Source organism: Eschrichtius robustus, chromosome 1 (assembly GCF_028021215.1).
Source record: "Eschrichtius robustus isolate mEscRob2 chromosome 1, mEscRob2.pri, whole genome shotgun sequence".
In the NCBI taxonomy this organism is placed as follows: Eukaryota; Metazoa; Chordata; class Mammalia; order Artiodactyla; family Eschrichtiidae; genus Eschrichtius; species Eschrichtius robustus.
The window spans coordinates 25725601-25745342 of record NC_090824.1 but is presented as its reverse complement, the minus strand read 5'-3'; the positions used below and the strand labels follow the sequence as shown (position 1 = coordinate 25745342).

At 47.2% G+C, this 19742-nt stretch overlaps 1 protein-coding gene and 1 pseudogene across 1 annotated transcript in view; both read left to right on the top strand.

The window, feature by feature from the left end:
* Positions 1 to 1232: 1232 nt before the first annotated feature.
* Positions 1233 to 1820, top strand: LOC137774762 (transmembrane protein 230-like; annotated as a pseudogene).
* A 7624-nt stretch (positions 1821 to 9444) lies between these two features.
* The window catches only part of TMEM63C (transmembrane protein 63C), a 70013-nt gene continuing 59715 nt past the window's right edge, over positions 9445 to 19742 (top strand). The window contains exon 1 of the mRNA XM_068559932.1: positions 9445 to 9609. The gene's annotated coding sequence lies outside the window, so the exon portion shown is untranslated. The remainder of the gene's footprint in view (positions 9610 to 19742) is intronic.

Sequence of the window (19742 nt, the reverse complement as noted above, 5' to 3'; positions counted from 1 at the left end):
TTTTTTAAATCCTTATTCCCCAAAGGATTTCATTTCCCAGCTTTTCTTCCCAAGTTTTTGGTTAGCCTATTTTTTGCCCCAACTGTTATCCATTACCCCCAACTGTTGTCTAATACCCCCAACTGTTATCCAATACCCCAGGCAGCGGTGATTGATTCATTGGCCTTTAAATGTTTTCAGCAAATGCCTCCAAGTAGCCACCTCAGCAATGGGAGAATTCTGAGTTAGGTGAGATAAAGGCAAGGCTTTTGAGCCAGTCTTCCTGGAAGCTACCAAACAGGTCGAAGTAAACAACTATAGCATTTTTTTAAAGAATGGGATCAGTACTGCTAACCTCCCAGTGCTGGTACTGGGAATGCAGGCTGTTGGCACCAGGATAAGTTAAAACACTGTAAAGCATGTACAAGATCCAGATAAGGAAACCTACAAAACTCTGATGAAAAAATTAAAAGAATAACTAAATAAATGGAGAGATATTCCATTTGTTCATGGATAAGAGGACTCAATATTGTCAAGATGCCAGTTCTTCCCAACTTGATGTATAGATTCAACTCAATCCCAATCAAAATCCCAGCAAGTTATTTTGTGGACATTGACTGAATGATTATAAACTTTATATGGAGAAACAAAAGACTGATAACAGCCAGCACAATATTAAAAGAAAAGAACAAAGTTAAAGAACTGAAACTACTGACTTAAAGATTTACTATAATATGATCAAGACAGTGTGGTATTGATGAAAGAACAGACAAATAGATCAACGGAACAGAATTAAAAGCCCAGAAATAGATCCACATTAATACAGTCAACTGATCTTTAATGAAGGAGCAAAGGTAATACAATAGAACACAGATAGTCTTTTCAACAAATGGTGCTGGAACAACTGGACATCCACATGCCAAAAAATGAACCTTATACCCTTCACAAAAAATTAACTCAAAATGCATCTTAGAGCTAACTGTAAAATTCAAAACTATAAAACTCCTAGAAGATAACACAGGAAAAAAGCTAGATTACCTTTGACATGATGACTTTTTGGATATAACACCAAAGGCCATAATTCATGGAAGGGAGACTTGTTAAGCTAATTGTTTTAATTAATTAAAAACCTCTGGGCTCGGAGGCGGGGAGGTGTGCCATGAGGCCTCGGGCTCAGCCGCTGCAAACCGTGAGCTAGCTGTCGGCGCGAGGACGGCCTGGCGGGGCTCCGACTGTAGCTGTGTCAGCGTGTTATGATGCTGTCTCGTACCAACCTGGCTACTGGAATCCCCAGTAGTAAAGTGAAATACTCAAGGCCTCCAGTACAGACGATGGCTACATTGACCTTCAGGGAGAAACTAACTGCTCAAGCCAACAGATTGTGGGAATCTTCCTTCTTTCCTGATGTCATGAGATCCAGTTTATTAAAGTTTAAGAAAGGCCCTCCTAAGATTCCATATAAGCCCATTGCGCTCGCTACGGTGCTGTTTTTGATTGGCTCCTTTCTCATTATCATAGGCTCCCTCCTGCTGGCAGGCTATATCAGCAAAGGGATTTTGTTCTCAGATAACAAGACGTGTTTCTTCCTTTGAGCTTCAACAAACTTCTCCCACAGTTCCTATGAGGGGGCAGACTGGGCCGTTCCCGTCCTGATCATTGGCATCCTGGTGTTCCTGCCGGGATTTTACCACCTTCGCATCGCCTGCTACGCACCCAAAGGCTAGTGGGGATACTCCTACGATGACATGCCAGACTTTGATGACTAGCACACACCTCAGCCCTGAAGAAAAGAGTCACAGATGGGACTGAGCCCAGCTTTAAGACACTGAGCAGATACTATGGCTAAGGGCTACGAAGTTCTGTGATTTGCAGATGTTTAACAAAACAGTGGCCAGATTTTATGGGTCCATCCTAAAGACGTTAACTGAGCTTACAACTATCCATGTCGTTAGGACAGTCTCTATTTTTCATCTCCTGGCCCTGGCAAGAGCTCCTGACAAGTTTTTCCACATGAATATGTATCATGAAAAGTAGCAATGTTAATTGTATGGGAAAGTGGGAGGTTATTCTGTAGTGGAATGCGTTGCTGCCACCACCCTTTTTAGAGTTGAGCATTCTTTTAAATAGTCCTCATTGTCAATATGTTCTTGTGGCAAATGAAAGAATGCAGTAAGTCAGATTTCTTATTACTAAGTAATTTATTTTGAAAATATCTAAGTGTCTTATCCCCATACTCCAACTTTGTGTTCTAGTAGAAAACCTTGGCAAAATCAAATAATCAGTGTGGTGCATCTATAATATTTTTTACTTGCTTTCTTATTAAGAGCAACTAGGAATTTTTTAAACCTCAGAGCAAATTTTCAAACCATAAACACATTCTCTGTTCACCAGTCCTTGGCCAGCTCTGATACGGTTCACCGGCAGGTTGGCCAGCGTATAATTTGGATAATTCTGTACTTTGTAGATCTAGATGTTCTGTATATCATGCCTTTAAGGACTGGACTTTTGGCTGTTTCCTAAGGAAAAAATGTAAATAAGTGGTTATTATTTATAGTTTTTAACCCTGTTGTTAGCACCTTGTATTATGATGTCATTCTGCTGAAGATTGTAAGAACTGGCCTGGATCTCTAGAGGACAAGACTGCCTTAGTTTGATTCTGTTTCCTAGCTTACAAAAAGTGACTTGTATTGAAAAGAAATTAAAATGTCAAAATCTAAAAAACAAAAACAAAGAAACAAAAAAACCCTCTGCTCTGTGAAAGACACTGTCAAGAGAATAAGAAGATGAGCCACAGACTGGGAAAAAATATTTGCAAATGACATATCTGATAAAAGATTGTTATTCAAAATATATACAGAATTCCGGGGCTTCCCTGGTGGTGCAGTGGTTAAGAATCCGCCTGCCAATGCAGGGGACACGGGTTCAAGCCCTGGTCTGGGAAGATCCCACATGCTGTGGATCAACTAAGCCCGTGCACCACAACTACTGAGCCTGCGGGCCTAGAGCCCATGCTCCGCAACAAAAGAAGCCACAGCAATGAGAAGCCCACGCACTGCAATGAAGAGTAGCCCCCGCTTGCCGCAACTAGAGAAAGCCCTTGCACAGAAACGAAGACCCAACACAGCCATTAAAAAATAAATAAATAAATAAATAAAGTTGTTCGTAACCCCAATTTCCACCAACCAGGATAAATTAATTATGGCAGAGTCAAGCAATGGAGTGCCATACAGCAATAACAATGAATAAACTACAACCGCATGCCACAACTTGAATGAATCTTTAAAATATAATGTTGAGTAAAAGAAGCCCTACATGAAGTATATACAGACTCGGATTCCTTTAATATCCACTTAAAAAAAGAGACCCAACCAAACTCTCTTGATTAGGGATGAATAGTCAGGTGGTAAAGTATAAAGAAAAGGAAGTAAAGGTTACCATTAAGGTCAAGAGAGGGTTATCTCTGGGTGAGGGGCAGGTGGAGAAGAGAGGGGTGTGACTGGGTAGCAACACAGGAAAACGTCTGGTATAATGTTCTATTTCTTGACCTGGGTAGTGGTTACATAGTGTTTGCTTGATGATTATTCACTATAGCTCTCATTTCTGTGTTATATACACTTCTCTTATGTGTATTGTTTTTTTTGGCCATGCTGTGTGGCTTGCGGGATTCTTAGTTCCCTGACCGGGGATTGAACGCAGGCCCTCAGCAGTGAGAGCATGGAGTCCTAACCACTGGACCACCAGGGAATTCCCTGTCCGTGTATTATATTTCACAAGTTAATAAAGGTATAAAATAAAGAATGTGTTCATTACTGGAAACAAATGCCAACTCCCAGAGTACAGCAGAGCTACTTTCAAGAGGCTGGCCATGGAGGCGGGATCCTCACTTTGTAGCCCAGAAGAAATCCAATAGGAAAACCATATTTCTGCCCTATGAGGATCTGCTTGAGGGGTGAGGGGTGGTCTATAGCCTCAATAAATATCAACATGAGGACCCAAGTATTTAATTAATTTTTTTCTTATTGAGGTAACATTGGCTTATAACATTATATGTTTCATGTCTACATTATATTTCTACTTCAGTGTATACTACGGCATGCTCACCACTGACAATTTAGTTTCCAAGTATTCTTTAACAACCTAATCCTGCAGGGCATCAGCCAGGCTCAAGACAGAACTGAGGTGAGGTTGTGCGGGCTTCAAACCTCCAGATCTGCCCTGGAAATGTTCAGTTTAGCTCAGTCCTGGATGGGGAAACCCTCCCTCTCCAATGTGTCTCCAGAGTTCCAGCACACAGTGGTGCTTCCTTTGTGATGTCATCTGCATCTGCCTCTGACCCGGCCCCACCAGAAGTTTCCAATATTGATAATTGGCAGTGACTGTTGGAGGTAGATGACAGTGACCTCCCATTAGTCATGAATTTCCCTTCTTCCAGGACAGAAGTAAAAGAAGCTGCGGCTAGCTAAGAGCATCTACCTGGTGGGGCCTTGGTGAGTGGGGACCCAGCCTGAGGCCATGGGTGAGGGAGGGCAGGGAGGCCAGGGCTGTCCCAGCGGAGGGGAGGCTTAGATTCTCTGCCCTGAGGACCATGTGGTTAGAGGGCCCTGACTTCTCCACTCTGGCCCCACCAGCCTGGGGAGTGCCAGCTTCCAGTGAGGGGTCAGTGCTGTGTGTCTCTCAATATCCACAACCCCATGTCTGATTAGACAGAGGACACTGAAAAATAGTATTCAAACCCAGTACATTGCTTGCCTACTTTCTGAATAGGTAATCAAATTTCCTTCTGTTTGGAAAGGCAGATTAGAGTGTGTGACAGAAGCCTGAGCTCCCAAAATAGACCCACTTTCTTGGAGAGTCTTGATTGGGCTCTTGGGGATAGGGGATACCCTAGAGTATCTGGATTGTCACAAAGTGTGAATAGTGATGTGGTTCTGCCTTGAAAAATACTGTCCCTGTCAGTGGCATACGTTTACTTCTGGATCCTATAGCAAAATCTGCAGACTCTCAGGACCTCCAGACCTGCCGCCCCCCTTCTTACCCCCTACTTAGCTAGGTGACTAGCACCGGGTTTTAGGATGATGGGGACACTAGTGTAGCTCTCTTGCCTCGAAGCCATCGAAATGATGTGAAATAAGCAGTGAGCACACCTAGCTGACTCTTTCCTGGACCTCCCACTTTTTTCCCTCTCATTTTGAATTTTCCTGAACATCTCCCCTGGACAGTGAAGAAAGGCCATGCACCGTTGTGTAGCCTGTGTACAGTTGTGTTTGTTTTTGGAATTACAACCAGTTCTGCAATGAAAATCCTGTGCATGTTGGTCTTGTGAGCTCAGGGGAGTGTTTCTGATGAAATGATTTCTAGACGACAGGGGTAGGGTCACCAGGGGCTCGTAACACTCTTGGCTGTGAGGGCTGTGGCCCTGCAGCTCTCCACCAGGGTGTTTTGGGACCTCAGGCAATTTCACTGCTCAATATTCCACATCAGCTGGTGGGACCCTACTAAGCTCTGGCATCTAAGGTAACACAGATTTCACCCCCTTAGTTATTAAAAAATATTTATTTGAGTTAGCACTGTGCTTGACACTAGGAATAAAAAGAAAAAGGAGATACAATCTGATCTTAAAAGGATGTATAATCTAGTGGGAGAAGGTATATATCAACGAGTCAAAATCTCTACTTTCTGACCCATCAGGAAAGGTATTATTTTGAATGGATGCTGAAGGTTTCTACCCTTAAGCATACAAGTTTTATGTTAACCATTTTCAGACACACTAAACATATCATATAATTGCTTTCCTTGTAAAATATTCCATCAGAATTAACCTTCTCTTAATGATTCAAGATTGTTATTCTGAGCATTTCCAACATTATCTTGTAATACAATGGTGCCCCCAAGGCTTCTTGGCATGGCCCTGAACTCAATGACCCCAAACTCTGAGTTTGTTTTATATCCTTTTGTTTATATAAGTTGTTCTATATCCTCTTGCTCTAGGCTTTTGCTAATTTCACTGTGCTTGCTTTTTGTAAGTCCTTCCTCCTTCCAATGTGCTCTTTTCCGTCTACTGTGGGCTTGAAAATCAGGAAACTAGGTTTATCAGGCTATCGGTTCAGCTGCTGTCATAGACAAAGGTGTCAATAGTTCAGGGCTCTTCTTCTCCAGGTCATCATGAAACTCAGGTCTTGTAGATCGTCCAAACTCAGGTCCTTGTCAGCATCATCAAAGTTGTTCCCACCTCCACCCCCCTGTCCGTGGTCCAGTCTGCACAAGGGGAAAGAGGAACTGGGGAGCAGGCAGCTTCCTTTTAAGAATGTGGCCCAGAAATGAAACAGATCACTTCCACTCACATCCCATTGGTTATAACTTAGTCCTATTGCTGCACCTGCCTGCAAGGGAGGCTGGGATATGTAGTCTCTAGTAGGGTAGCCATGTAACCAAGTTTTAACCTTGGAAGCTCTACTGCTAAAAGAGGGGGGAAAAGGACATAAGCGGATACTTAGCGGTCTCTGCCACACTGGATCTGTTTAAACCGTGCATAGAATAAATGCAGGTGGGCTGTCATTGAAGACACAAGGTGCTCTCCTACAGAAAAAGCATCTGATTTTGACAGCAGTTCCTTCTGTTTGGATTGCTCAGAGGACTTTTGCGTCTTTGTTGTTGTCCTGGATTATGATCCCAGACAAGACACTGGAGGTTTAAGAAAGCAGTCACGAAGACAACACTCATCATCTTTCAGAGATCTCCCACCCTAATCCACATGAGTGAGAACATGAAAGATGTTCTCAGCACCCACAGGCCAGAAGCACCTTTTCTTTGAAAGCCTCTCAAGGCCACAGCTATTCACAAAAGCCTCAGCTATTCATTCCCACACACCTTCACGCCTTGACAAAGCACCTTCTACCAGTCTGACGCTCGTCTAGGTCTTTGGTGTTCAGTTGGTTGGGACATGGGGTCATCTCTCTGATTGTCCCACCATACAGCCCACCCGGTATTCCCATGGATTTCCACCCCCCCCCCCTTTTCTGTATCTCCCTTTATTGTATATCCTTGATGCCTATCAGGTCTCGCCTCCAGGAATTGGAGTGGGTTGGGTGTTGGCTCAAAAATTTTATCCCATGGCTGCTGTTCAAAAACTTTCCACGGCTCCCTCTGCCTGCTGAGCAAAGTGTAAACTCCTGAGCCCGGCGTGTGAGGCCTTTCAAGACCTGCTTTCAGCCTCCCATTCTGGTCTCAGCTCCCAGCAGAGGGCATGTTCAGGGATCAGGCTCATCCAGGGAGGCTGGTTCATAGGTTCTGTGTGGATGGCACCTTGGCAAAGGGGGTTGGAGAGCTGCTGATGCCAGCTCTGGGTCTGAGCTAGAATACCCACTACCCAGTCTTCTCACAGGACACTCAGTCAAGGATGCCTAGAAATTTCAGCGCTAGGGTCTCCCCTCCATTCTATCTAGGTCCTTCCTGGAAGGGAGAGATTAATATTGACCAGCCATCACCTCTGTTTGTGAAAAACTGACCCAAGTAACTTACATGCATTTTATATTCACAGTGACTCTATGAGGTAGGTACTACTGTTGGACTCCTTTTATTTCCATCTCCGTTTTATAGATGTGAAAATTAATCTCAGAGTGGCTAAGTAACTAGTACAAAGTCACCCAGCTAGTAAGAGGCAGAGCCCAGATTTGAACCAAGTTTCAACTGGATCCAAACACCATGTTCTTTCCACTTAACACAGGGTCTTTCTAAAGGAACGGATATTACCCTCATACATAAGAGGCTTAATCCTTCCACCCTGGAGTCAGACACTAGTTCTGTAGTGAGGAAGCAGAGAGGAGGACAAGCTGCTTTTGTCCACGTTTTACTCTCTCCCGCCAGTACCATAACAACGACAGCAAAAGCAACAATTAATATTTATTGAGCATCTACTTTGTATACAGTATCTCATTTAATCCTCACAACTACCCTTTAAGGTTGTTATTATTATTCCCGCCATTTTGCATATGCAAAGAATGAAGCTCAGAGAGGTTAAGTCCCATATTTAGATGGTCCAGCTGGGATTGGAATCCGGGCAGCTAGAGTTCTGAAACATTACTTTTGTACTTACTTGGTTTATATTTGGTCCCACCAGACTTTATCCTAGAAGAGAGGAATAGAAATGTTAGGGCCAGAGGGGCCTTAAACCCCAACTAGCCCAGCCCTCTCAGTGTATTACAGATGAGAGGGAAAAACAAAGACAGAGGGATCAAGCAAGTTACCCAAGATTGCAAAGCACACTAGCAGCTGAGCCCAGGCTAGAACCCAGACCCTTGATACCCTGTTGCCATTCCATGATAGACATCCAGAAGCCTTCCTAGCCCTTGAACGAATGAATACACGAATGGGTGAGGGAGCGAAGCAATGGAAAGATCTCAGCAGAATGCCTAGTGGCTCACTTTGGGTTTTCATGGCACCGCCGGGTCAGAAGGACCAGGGGGTGAGGGGGCGGGGGCAGGTGCAGGGGAGGGAGAGACGTGACCAGGCTGTGCCAGCCTGGAAGGAGCGCGGTGCTGCTGGTTATGGGGAACCAACCCCTGAAAGCCTAGCTACCCTTTCACCCTCCTGTCAGTGTCTCATGACCTTAGATTCACACTGATTACTCTGTGGCCTTCTTAGCACATTGCTAACAACTCCGTGAATATCTTACCATTATATAACTGTTAAAAGAGAGTCACTTTCAAAGACTGGTCAGCAGCCTGCCTCTCTGGTAAGGTCTGTTAAATAAACATGCTTAGGCCCCTTCCTGGGAGAGAGGAGAGTGGCTGTTTACTACTGCCCCTTAGTTTGTATACTGATCTTTGGGGGTTCAAACACTGGCACCTGCCCTCAGGGTCAAAACTAGTGTCTCCAGCAGGGTAGCCAGGACTTTGAAGAAACTGGAGACCTACAGGACTGTGGCCCATGGCAAACTGGAAATGACCCAGCCCACCCTCTTGGGCCTCCTGGGCAGGGCTGTGGTCAATCTGTAGATCTTCCCTTTGCTGGGGAAGAAGGAACCAATCACTGGGTCGGTGCCAGGAGCTGGTCCCTGGGCGAGGCTAAGCGCTGGTACCTTTGTGCGGTTGTGTCTTTTCTTGCTTTGGCTGGCGGGGTTGGGTGGGTTGAAAGGGGCACGTGCCTCAAAGGGGAGCTTGAAGCGGGGTGGGGGGGTGAAGGCTGTAGGGTGGGCAGAGAGCAGCAGGACGCCTGCGGGGGCCCAGAGCTTCGGAGGGTGCTGGAGTGTCTACAGCAAGGGACCGCCAGCTTTGTATATTTGCGATGGTAATTTGCTGATGGTTCCTGGTAGCTACAAAGTCTCTAAGGCGGAGCCTGGGCCTTTGCATATGAAAATCCAGCCTGGGTTCCCCCGCGGGTCAAGCAGCATTGGGGCGGGGCCAAGGTTGGCTTCTGCCTGGGAGGAGCCGGGGTGCCGCTCCCATGGTGATGCAGCGGGGAATTTGCTGACAGTCCCTTGCCAGGTGGGGCTGGCTTCACTAGGCCCGCGAGGAGGAGGACCGGCTGGCAGTCTCCTCCCAGGTAGGGAGCGTGTTGCCTGTCACCGCATCCCGGCGGCCTGCGTAGTACCTTGCCTGGCTCTGGAGCCGTGGCGCCGAGGGCGCAGACGTGGTGAGCAAGCGGCTGGTATCAGCTGGAACTGGTCTTCCCGGCTGGAAGAAGGGGCGCAGAATCCGGGTCCTGGACAGGGGAGGGGGTGGGGCAAGACTGCTTGCTCTACGCTTTCCGGGACCTCGGACTGGGACGGATGGGGGCGGGGGAGACTGCGCCACACTCCCTGGCCTCGCCGGCTCTCCCCCAGCGTGGACCCAGGGCAGGGTGGAAGGAGCCGCCCACCAGGAAGGGCCGTGGCTTGGTCGACCGTATTCATTGGGTCGGGGGTGGGGGGTGGGGGGTGGGCCGGAGGCTTGCCTGGGGTGCCCCTCCGTCTGCCTGTTGGTTACCTCTCTGGACCACCCCCATGCAGGGATTCCCTGGGGCTGTGCCTCCCACTCACTGGGCTGGCATGGGAGGGGCGCGCTCTCCCCCGCAGTCTACAACGCGGTTATGAGTTATGGCAGCGTCACGGCTGCGCTGCAGTTGCGGAGGGGGGGGGGTCTCATTCTGTGCTGAGTGGGCTGGACTTCTGGGCTCTCAGGGGCAAAATATGCCACCTTTTCTCATATGCTTTCAAAGAAGGGTTCTTGCGTTCATCCTCACCTTGGCCTTGAGAGAGAAACTTTGGATCTGGATGACTGACCTGGGGAAACTGAGGCCCAGGGGTGCTGTGGCTTCACCAAGGTCACTCAGCAGGTCCTGCAGAGCTGGCCTCCCAGGCACTGCCTTGCCCTGATGCTCTCTGGAGGGGCAGGGGCTGAGCTTACTCTGTAGGCCTCTGTTCCAATCTGGGTGGACACCCCCCTCCCCCAGTGCCCCCTTTCCTCATTCCTGAGAATGGAGGGTGACATAACTTCGGTGGAGGCTTCAGAGTGTCATGGCTGTGAACATTGCAGGGATCAGAATTGTATGAGGACAGGGAAAAATTACTCACGAAAAACAGTCATCTAAGCAGAGGAGCTACGGGCCCCTGCTCTCCTTGTGGGCTCAGGGAGAGAATGAGAGTTGGCTTCCGGGAGAGGAAGGCCGGAAGGGGCAGCCCAGTTCTGGGCTTCAGTCTCGTGTACCAGCCTTGATGAAAGCCAATTGGAAGTTCCCAGGCTGCTGTGGCAAGGACGGGGGACAGGCAGATGGACTTTCTCCCTTAACAGCCCTCCTCTCCCTGGAGAAGAGGTGGGGGAACTGAGTCCACCTTCTCTCAGTGTCAACCCCACCGCCACCCCGTGGATCTCAGCCTTGCTGTCTCCCCAACTGCTGTCCCCCGGAGAAATGGACTGCATAGGATCTGTTGCCCTTGGAGGTGAACTTTTCCTGAATTCACCTTGTCCTCCTTCTCCCTGGTGCAGATGCCTTTCTCTGGGGGGAAACTGAGGCGGGCAGAGAGCTGTATTTTATTTTAGAGCTGGAGCCAGGCAGTGTCACTGTACAGGTGAGGAAGCTGAGGCACAGAGGGTGCAGTGAGTTGCTCCAGGGCTCTTACCTGCACCCAGGTCTGCTGACTCCCCCGGCCCATCGCAGGGCAGACTGGATGAGGCCCCTTCCTCTCTCCTCCTCTGCACCCTCAGCCCCTGCCCCGGGGAGGTGAGGCTGTGAGTGCCTCCTGATGGGAGGGGGGTGTCAGTGGTAGGGGACAGCTCCAGCATCTTCTCCTCCATTAAGATGTGTTTTCAGGTTTCTTAGGAAAGAAGCAACTTGAAGAGGGGGGCCAAAGTCTCTTGGTTACCTTCCCATCGTGCACCCAGAGTGGACACACAATTTCTGTGGGCCTCTCAGAGCCAAGAGCAGCTATTTCTCCTGCCCTGGTACCAGCAGCTGGGATCACAGCTACTCTGAGGGGGCCCACGGGCAGAGGGACTTCAGTTATCCCTCTGACAGCATCACAGGATGGGAGGTCCGTGATTCTGAGCAAAACAGTTACCATGTGCCTGGTGCATGAGTTGATGCTTTTCAGACACACCCTCTGAGCACAGAGCCCCTGAAAGCTGGCCCCTGGTGATTCCATCGCATGCCCTGGGCTACATGATGACCACGAGTAATCACTGGGGTGGCCTGTGGGAGGGGATGGGGTTCCCAGATCACAGCTAGCTGCCCGTGGAGTGACAGTACAATGCCAGAGAGAGGAGTACCCACCGTGTGTCTGGCTCCTCTGCCCCCCAAGGGTCCCTTCTAGCCCTTCTCCAGGAGGAAGGCCACTGCCCCATGACCCAGGGAAGCTGGTGGTGATCCCTGCTGGTTGGCAGAGGCAGAGGCAGAGGCAGAGTCAGGCCTTGGAGAGGCCCTCAGGTAGTGGGAGGAGAACCACTTACAGAACGTAGTACCTGCTTCTGGACCAGAGGCCCTATTAGCTGGCACTCTGCCCTCCAAGTTTCCCTACCTGAAAACATGAAAACACCTTCCCCTGATGGGTGCGAGGGCTTTGGACACATGTCAAGTGTTTATTGTAGATGGGAAATGTTATTCCTGGAGACTCTGGTCTAGATTGAAGCCATCTGTTTCCGGCCTCGATGGGGGAAATGTGGCCAATCCCTCTGCGCAGGCTGCCCTCTCCCTGCCATGGCCAGTCTGGAGCACCCTTCTAGGTTTGGCAGGCAGGCCATCCTTCCCCAGCCCAGTTCATGTTGTGTTTTGGCCCTTGAGGACTTCCTTTCCCCCTCCTCAACCACCTGTGACATTTAACATGATTTCCACGCCGTAAAATGTTGATGAGTGGCGGCACAGCAGACCTGCCTGCAGGCCTGGATCCTCCCCACTGACTCTCGAATCCCATGGACTCTCCACTCTGGTTCTTCCTGGGAAGGAGCTGGTGAAAGAGCTGTAGAGATAATGGGCATAAAGTGCTGGGAGCTCTTTGCACGGAGTGTCCAGGGTGCAGGGAGGCCGCAGAGCATTCAGGACCGTGGGCAGTCTCGCCCTGAGAAGGCTGTAATGTAAGCGCTTAGAGGAAGCACTCAGCTTCAAGTGAGAGCAGCAGCTTTTAGTGCACTGTTTTGCCTGACATGGGGCCCAGCATTCCCTCCTCTTCCCTCTCCAGGAGAGCAGTGGTTTTTGCAGCTCACTCACAGGTCAGCATGGGTGGTGTACAGCGGGCCCCTCGTTCTTGCCCACGAGGTGGCTGGTGCAACTTGTGCAAAACAGGGTAATGGGGGAGTTGAGATGAGAACATGACATGGGCAGCTCATGAGGTATGCTGTGTCCTTGTTCTAGATCTGTCTGGATTGCTCTGGACCAACCAAGGGTGGCTCTTTAGAAGAGCACCAGTGGCCAGAACTCTGTGTCCTGTGTTTCTAGGGCAGGGTAGGTACCCAAGCTGCCACGGTCCTTCCCAGCGTGCCTGGGGCTGGTACTGGAACCTGCAGAGGCAGGGGGAGGGGTTGTCCCACTGTCACCTCCTGCCTCCTCGTGATTAGTAATGCTCCAAAAGGAACCTGAAGCCTGGGCCCAATTAGAAAACCAGGATCCAAGTGTCCTGGGCTCCCTCCTTCTGCTTTTCTCACTTTCCACTCTGCTGTTTCGCACGAGCACCCGGAAGGCAGGCTCTGAAGAGCTGAGCTGGAGTGGCTGAGGTACGGCACAGCCCCGTGCCACCTGCAGACCCTTGTTGATGCCAAGTCGGGGCCTCTGGCAGCCTCAGAGGATCAGAGGCAGAGGGGTCAGGCCAGCTTCCAGCCAGAAGCCAAGCCTGCCCTCCCCGTGACTGAGTGGCCTCCCCAAGGAAGGTGACCCCGGAGACAGGAGCCTTCGCCTCCCTCTGGCTGAGTCTTCTCAGAATTGTGCCCAGCCAGCGGGACACTGGCCCCAGGCCACGGGGTCCTGGCAAAAGAGCAAGGCATCCTGAGCTCTGTGGAGATACCGATGAGCAAGGTGGACTTCTGGCCAGTTGGCCAGGGATATGGCTCTTTGTTAGGTTTTTGATGTGGAGGCCAAGCATGCTTGATGGAGGGCTTGGGAGCGTGGAGGCCGGCACACCAGACACACTGCCTGGGGGCACTTGGGAGCTGAGTTTCCACCTGCTTCATTAACCGCTCGCTTCACCTCTGTGAGTCTTCCATTCACAACATGGCAGAATAACCCCCACTGCAATGGGCCATTCGGAGGAAGAGTGGGAGGAAGCAGAAAGGTGTCTGGCATGTGATTGGTGACTGGGAGCCCCCTTCTTCCCAGTTGCTCACCCTTTTACCTGCCGAGTGGCCAGCTGTCCTGGGGTCTCTGGGCTGGCTGGCCACGCTTTGGTGGCAGTAGCTGACCAACGGTGTCGGTGGCCCTAGGCACTGTTGGAGCAGAGCTCTTCCCTTAAAAAGAGCTTCAGATCCCTGAGGACCTGGTAGAGGGGCACATCTCAGAGCCAGAATGGGGCATCCTTCAGTACAGCAAACAGGTTGGTACCAGGTCAGGGATCCCTCCTGGGCCAGGACCTAGTGTGCCCAGGCCTGCGAATTAGGCCAGACTTTGGGGAGACTTCCTCAGGCACCGGAAGAACAAGAGTCTGAACAGTGTCCCTGGCCCGAGATCCTGGTGCCGCTCAGCGACCTCACATTCCTTGTCATTACTTTTTAGTCCTCTGCACACCCAGGAGAGGGGCAGAGCAGGTGTGAGTAGCCCACTCGATAGAAGAGAAAGCTGGGGCTCAGAGAGGTCATAATAGCTACAGCCACACCCACGCACAACAGTGGCAGAGCCTAAACTGGCCCAAGGCTGGTCGGTCTCCAGGGGAGGGTTCCTCCTCCCTGGAGCGCAGCTGACCCGTCCTCAGCTCACCTGCCGTTGCCGCTGCTGGTGGTTTTGCTGAAGTTGCTTAAGACGAAGTGAAGGTCATGCGTTTTCCCCTTCCCCTCCACTCTGGGCAGGGTGCCCAGAGCTGGGTTCTGCGGAAGGACAACAGGGAAAATGGAAGGATAGGATTCCCACCCCACCCCACCCCATGCCCTGGGACACACTGAAGGCATGTTCAGGATGCCTGAGCCCAGGCAGAGGGAGGATATGCTCCGCACTTCACAGAGGGACTCCTCAGAGCCCTGGTCCAGGCACCTGCGCGGAGCAGGGGGCGTGGAGGGGACAGGAAGCGATGTGCCAGCCCCTGGCCTGGGCTCCCGGAGCTGCCAAGTGGAGGAGCAGGTAGAGCTCCCTCCCTTCTGTGGGTCTGGGGAGGAAACCCAGGCCCCACAGCCCTGATTTTTTCCCGGAGACAGAGGAGGAAAAGAGGTTGGGAGGAGCGGGCTCTCTGACATAGGCCTTATTCCAGGGGCCGAGCAGCTACCTGCCTGCTTATCGGATGAATCATCTTGGGGCCCAGCTCTGACCTGGTCCCTTCTTACTGGCTCCCCAGAGCCTGCCACGGAACGGTCGTCTTGGATTAAGCCCCAAATACCTTTTCCAGTCTGCCCTCCTGCTTCCTTCACCCTTCCCTCGCACCCTGCTGCAGCTCAGAGGCTCTTCCTGCATGGGGACAGGGGAGGTATCGGATCCCCTTGAAGTTTTTACAAAATACACACACCCCACCCCCAGCTCGGCTAAGAACCGTTACTCTGGCAAATCAAATGTACCCTGGATTGTCCCACCCACTTCCTCCTCCCAGCCCAGCCCTTGTCCTCATCCGCATCCTCATCTGTCCAGAGTCTCCCTGGTCTTCAAACCCTAATTTGAATGCCTTCTCCTCCATGAAGCCTTCCCTGGATCCCAGCCAGAGGAGGTCTCGTAGCCTTTAATGCGCTCGTCCCATTTGAGTCTGTCTCTCCTGCTAGACGGTGAGCTCATCCTTTCATTTATCGTGTTCACTGAGCGCCAGTCACATACATGCCCTCCAGTAATTCATGGGGAAGGGGCAGGTAGGCAAGTCACCAGATAATGACGACAGCTTCAGAAATGCTCCAATAATGGCAGTACAAACACCAGGGGACATTTGGGCAATGGCAGTTAAAGGTGAAAATGTACATACTTTATGACCAACAGGTTCACATCTGGCTGTATAATTATCCAGAGAAACTCACACATGTGTGTGAGGAGACGGTTCCATGGGTATCTAGGGCAGCAGTGTTCGAAACACAAAAAAAGATGTCTCGACCTCAATATCTACAATAATGGAGTAGACAAGTAAAAATGTGATGTTGCAGCAGCAGTTAAAATATAAATTGGAGAATTTTATGTTTTATAAATTATACCTCAAAAAAGTTGATATATATATATATATATACACACACACACACACACACACACACATATCCTTTATTATCGTGCATCAATCTCAAAAACAATATTGCAAAAAAAGGAAATTGCAGAATAGTACCATTAGTGAAAATTTAATTTTAATAAAAATCACAAAACAATATCTATGATTTATGGACACAAACGTGTTACAGTGCTGTAATACCTACTGAGTTCATGCTTGTGCTGGTCTTTGGAGAAGCAGAGAGAGGGCACTGAGACTGAAAGGGGAAAAGAAAGGACTTCTAATTTGTAACACTTCTTTTAACAAAAAAGATCGGAAGCAAAAATGACAATGTTAACATTTGGGTATTTTTTTAACTTTTTTTTGTTGAAGTAGAGTTGATTTACAGTGTTGTGCCAATCTCTGCTGTACAGCAAAGTGACTCAGCTATACACACATAGACATGATTTTTCTAATATTCTTTTCCATTATGGTTTATCACAAGATATTGAATACAGTTCCCTGAGCTATACAGTAGGACCTTGCTGTTTATCCATCCTATATATAAGAGTTTACATCCGCTAATCCCACACTCCCAGTCCTCCCCTCCCCCTTGGCAACCACAAGTCTGTTCTCTATGTCTGTGAGTCTGTTTCTGTTTTGTAGATTGGTTCATTTGTGCCACATTTTAGATTCCACGTATAAGTGGTATCATATGGTATTTGTCTTTCTCCTTCTGACTTACTTCACTTAGTATGATAATCTCTAGTTGCTTCCATGTTGCTATGAATGGCATTATTTTGTTCTTTTTTAAGGCTGAGTACTATTCCATTGTGTATATGTGCCACATCTTCTTTATCCATTCATCTGTCGATAGACATTGTGGTTGTTTACATGACTTGGCTATTGTGAATAGTGCTGCTATGAACATAGGGGCGCATGTATCTTTTTTAATTATAGTTTTGTCTGGGTATATGCCCAGGAGTGGGATTGCTGGATCATATGGTAATTCTATTTTTAGTTTTCTGAGGAACCTCCATACTGTTTTCCATAGTGGCTGCACCAACTTACATTCCCACCAGCAGTGTAGGAGGGTTCCCTTTTCTCCACACCCTCTCCAGTGTTTGTTATTTGTAGACTTTTTAATGATGGCCATTCTGACTGGTGTGAGGTGGTACCTCATTGCAGTTTTGATTTGCATTTCTCTAATAATTAGTGATGTTGAGCATCTTTTCATGTGCTTACTGGCCATCTGTAGGTCTTCTTTGGAGAAATGTCTATTAAGGTCTTCTGCCCATTTTTCAATTGGGTTGTTTGTTTTTTTGTTGTTGAGTTGTATGAGCTGTTTGTATATTTTGGAGATTAAGCCCTTGTCTGTCACATCATTTGCAGATATTTTCTCCCATTCCATAGGTTGTCTTTTCGGTTTTTTTATGGTTCCCTTTGCTGTGCAAAAGCTTGTAAGTTTGATTAGGTCCACAGAATTTTAACATTTGTTAATTTTGTTGGTTTTATACTTTTAACTTTTTTGTGTCTAAAATTTTTCAAAATTAAAAAAAAATTGAGTAATCTGGGATGTCAGAGGAAAGGTGCTGACTTTTCCCAGGGAAATCAGGAAAGGTTCCAAGAGGAGGTGACAGCTGGCTATTGAAGGAAGGGTGGGAGTTGGTGGGTTTAACTGGGTGGGGGGAGTTGGGGAAAGGAGATGTAGGGTGTTCAAGGCCAGGGAGTATGTGGGCAGGCTCTTTGCACTTTTCAAATGTTTATCAAGCTGCCCCTCCCCTGCTACTTTCCTCATCCTCATCCCTCATTCTAGCTCCTCTATTTGTGAGCTGTGCACATAGTAAATAGGCTCCTGGAAAAAAAAAATCATGTGTCACTTTATGATTTTTTAAAGTCCAGATAATCTAATGTGAGTTGGGGGAGGAATGAGCCAAATACATAAAAAAGAACATTAAAATAGAGAAGTAGCCAGTGATACAGAGAAAACAGAAAGAATTCTTTAAGGATACTGTGCTCGACCACATGCAAGTTGAAAACCATCTGAAACTGAGAATTTTCTGAGAAAATACAAATCATCAGTTTGACCCCAGAAGAACTAGAAAACCCCAACAGACCAATAATCATGGAAGAAAGTGATTTTTCATAAAACTCCACTTCAAAAAACCCAGGTTTAGACAGCTCTTAATTTCTATCAAACCTTCAAGGAAGAGATAATTCCAATGTTATTTAAACTGCACAAACTGTGCCAGATCACAGAGAAGGAAAGATTCCAAAGTAGTCTATGAAGCCAGCACAACGCTGACAAAAACAGCACAAAAAAAAGAGAAAAAGTACTACAAAAAATCTCATTTATGAATATTGGTACAAAATTCATAAATTACTAGAAACAGACTCACACAACATTATGTTTAAAAAATGAATATACCACAAGCAAGTGGGGTTATATTCCAGAGATGTAGATTCAATATTAGGAGAACTATTAATATCATTGAACAAACTAACAGTTCAAAAGAGATGAAAAATCATATAAGCAGCTCCATAAATGCTAAAAATACTTAAAAGGCATTTGATAAAGTTCAACATATGTCCCTGATTTTAGCTCTTACTTAATAGGAATAGATGGATATTGCTTAACATTTTATGTGTGTGTGTATGTATGTGTATATGTGTGTACAAAGACATACCTACAAGGAACAAGTAACCACCGTTACCTTCATTCTTTAACACTTCCCTAGAAGTACATTAAAATGGAGAATAGCCAGTGATCGAGCACAGTATCCTTAGTGTAATATGAGTTATAAAAGGCGGCCAGTTTATCAATTTAAATTGTAGATGATGAGACTGGCCATCTGGAGAAAAAAAGAAGAAGATAGTTCACTGAAAAACTATTAGAAATAATAATGGAATATACTAAGACGACTGCTAATAAGTATTAAGAACAAAAATGTATAGCTTTCCTGTATACAAACTTTAGTCTCTTTTAAAATATAATGAAAAAAATATTTTTTATATCAGTAAAAGTGCTAAAAATAACTAGAAGTGAGTCCAACCAGAGGAGGGGGCAAAACAGCTCTTATTACTGCTGCTCACTCCTGGTTCCCAACACTTACTTAGAACAGGGCTTCACACATAATTATAGATATTTGTTGAGTGATGGAACTGCCTCACAGATCAATGAAACAGAAAAGTATATCTAGACAAAGACCCAAGCACATTTACTATGTGGTGATGATAATAGTAATCACCAACATATAGTAATTACCATGTGCCAGGCACTGTTCTATGGGCCTCACCTGTAGCCTAATATGTGATCTATCATGGAGAATATTCTGTGTGCCCTTGAGAAGAACGTGTATTCTGCTGCTGTTGGGTGGAGTGTTCTATATATGTCCGTTGGGTCCAGTTGGTCTGTAGTGTTGAATATATCCAAGTCCTCTGTTTCCTTATTCATCTTCTGTCTGGTTGTTCTACCCATTATTGAAAGAGGTTTATTGAAATCTCCTACTATTATTGTGTTACTATTCCTCGCTTCCATTCTGTCAATGCTTTCTTCATATATTTGGGTGCTCTGCTGTTAGGTGCATATATATTTATAATTGTTATTTCTTCCTGGGGAATTGACTTTTTATCATTATGTAATATCCTTCTTTGTCTCTTGTGGCAGCTTTTGACCTAAAGTCTATTTTATCTGATATAAGTGTGGCCACCCCTGGTTTCTTTTGTTTACCATTTGCATGGAATATCTTCTTCCGTCCTTTCACTTATAGCTTGTGTGTGTCTTTACAGCGAAGGTGAGTCTCATAGTTTCGTCTTTCTACATCCTTTTTCTGACATAACTCATTGAATTCTCATAATAACCCTAAGCAGGTGGTGCTATTGTTGTCCTTATTTCTTCCCAAAGTTAGACATATTTATTTATTTAGAATGAGAAATGAAATTATATCAAATAATGTGTCAGAAAGCTGACAAGTACCACAAGTATCCTAAAATCCATAGAAATAAT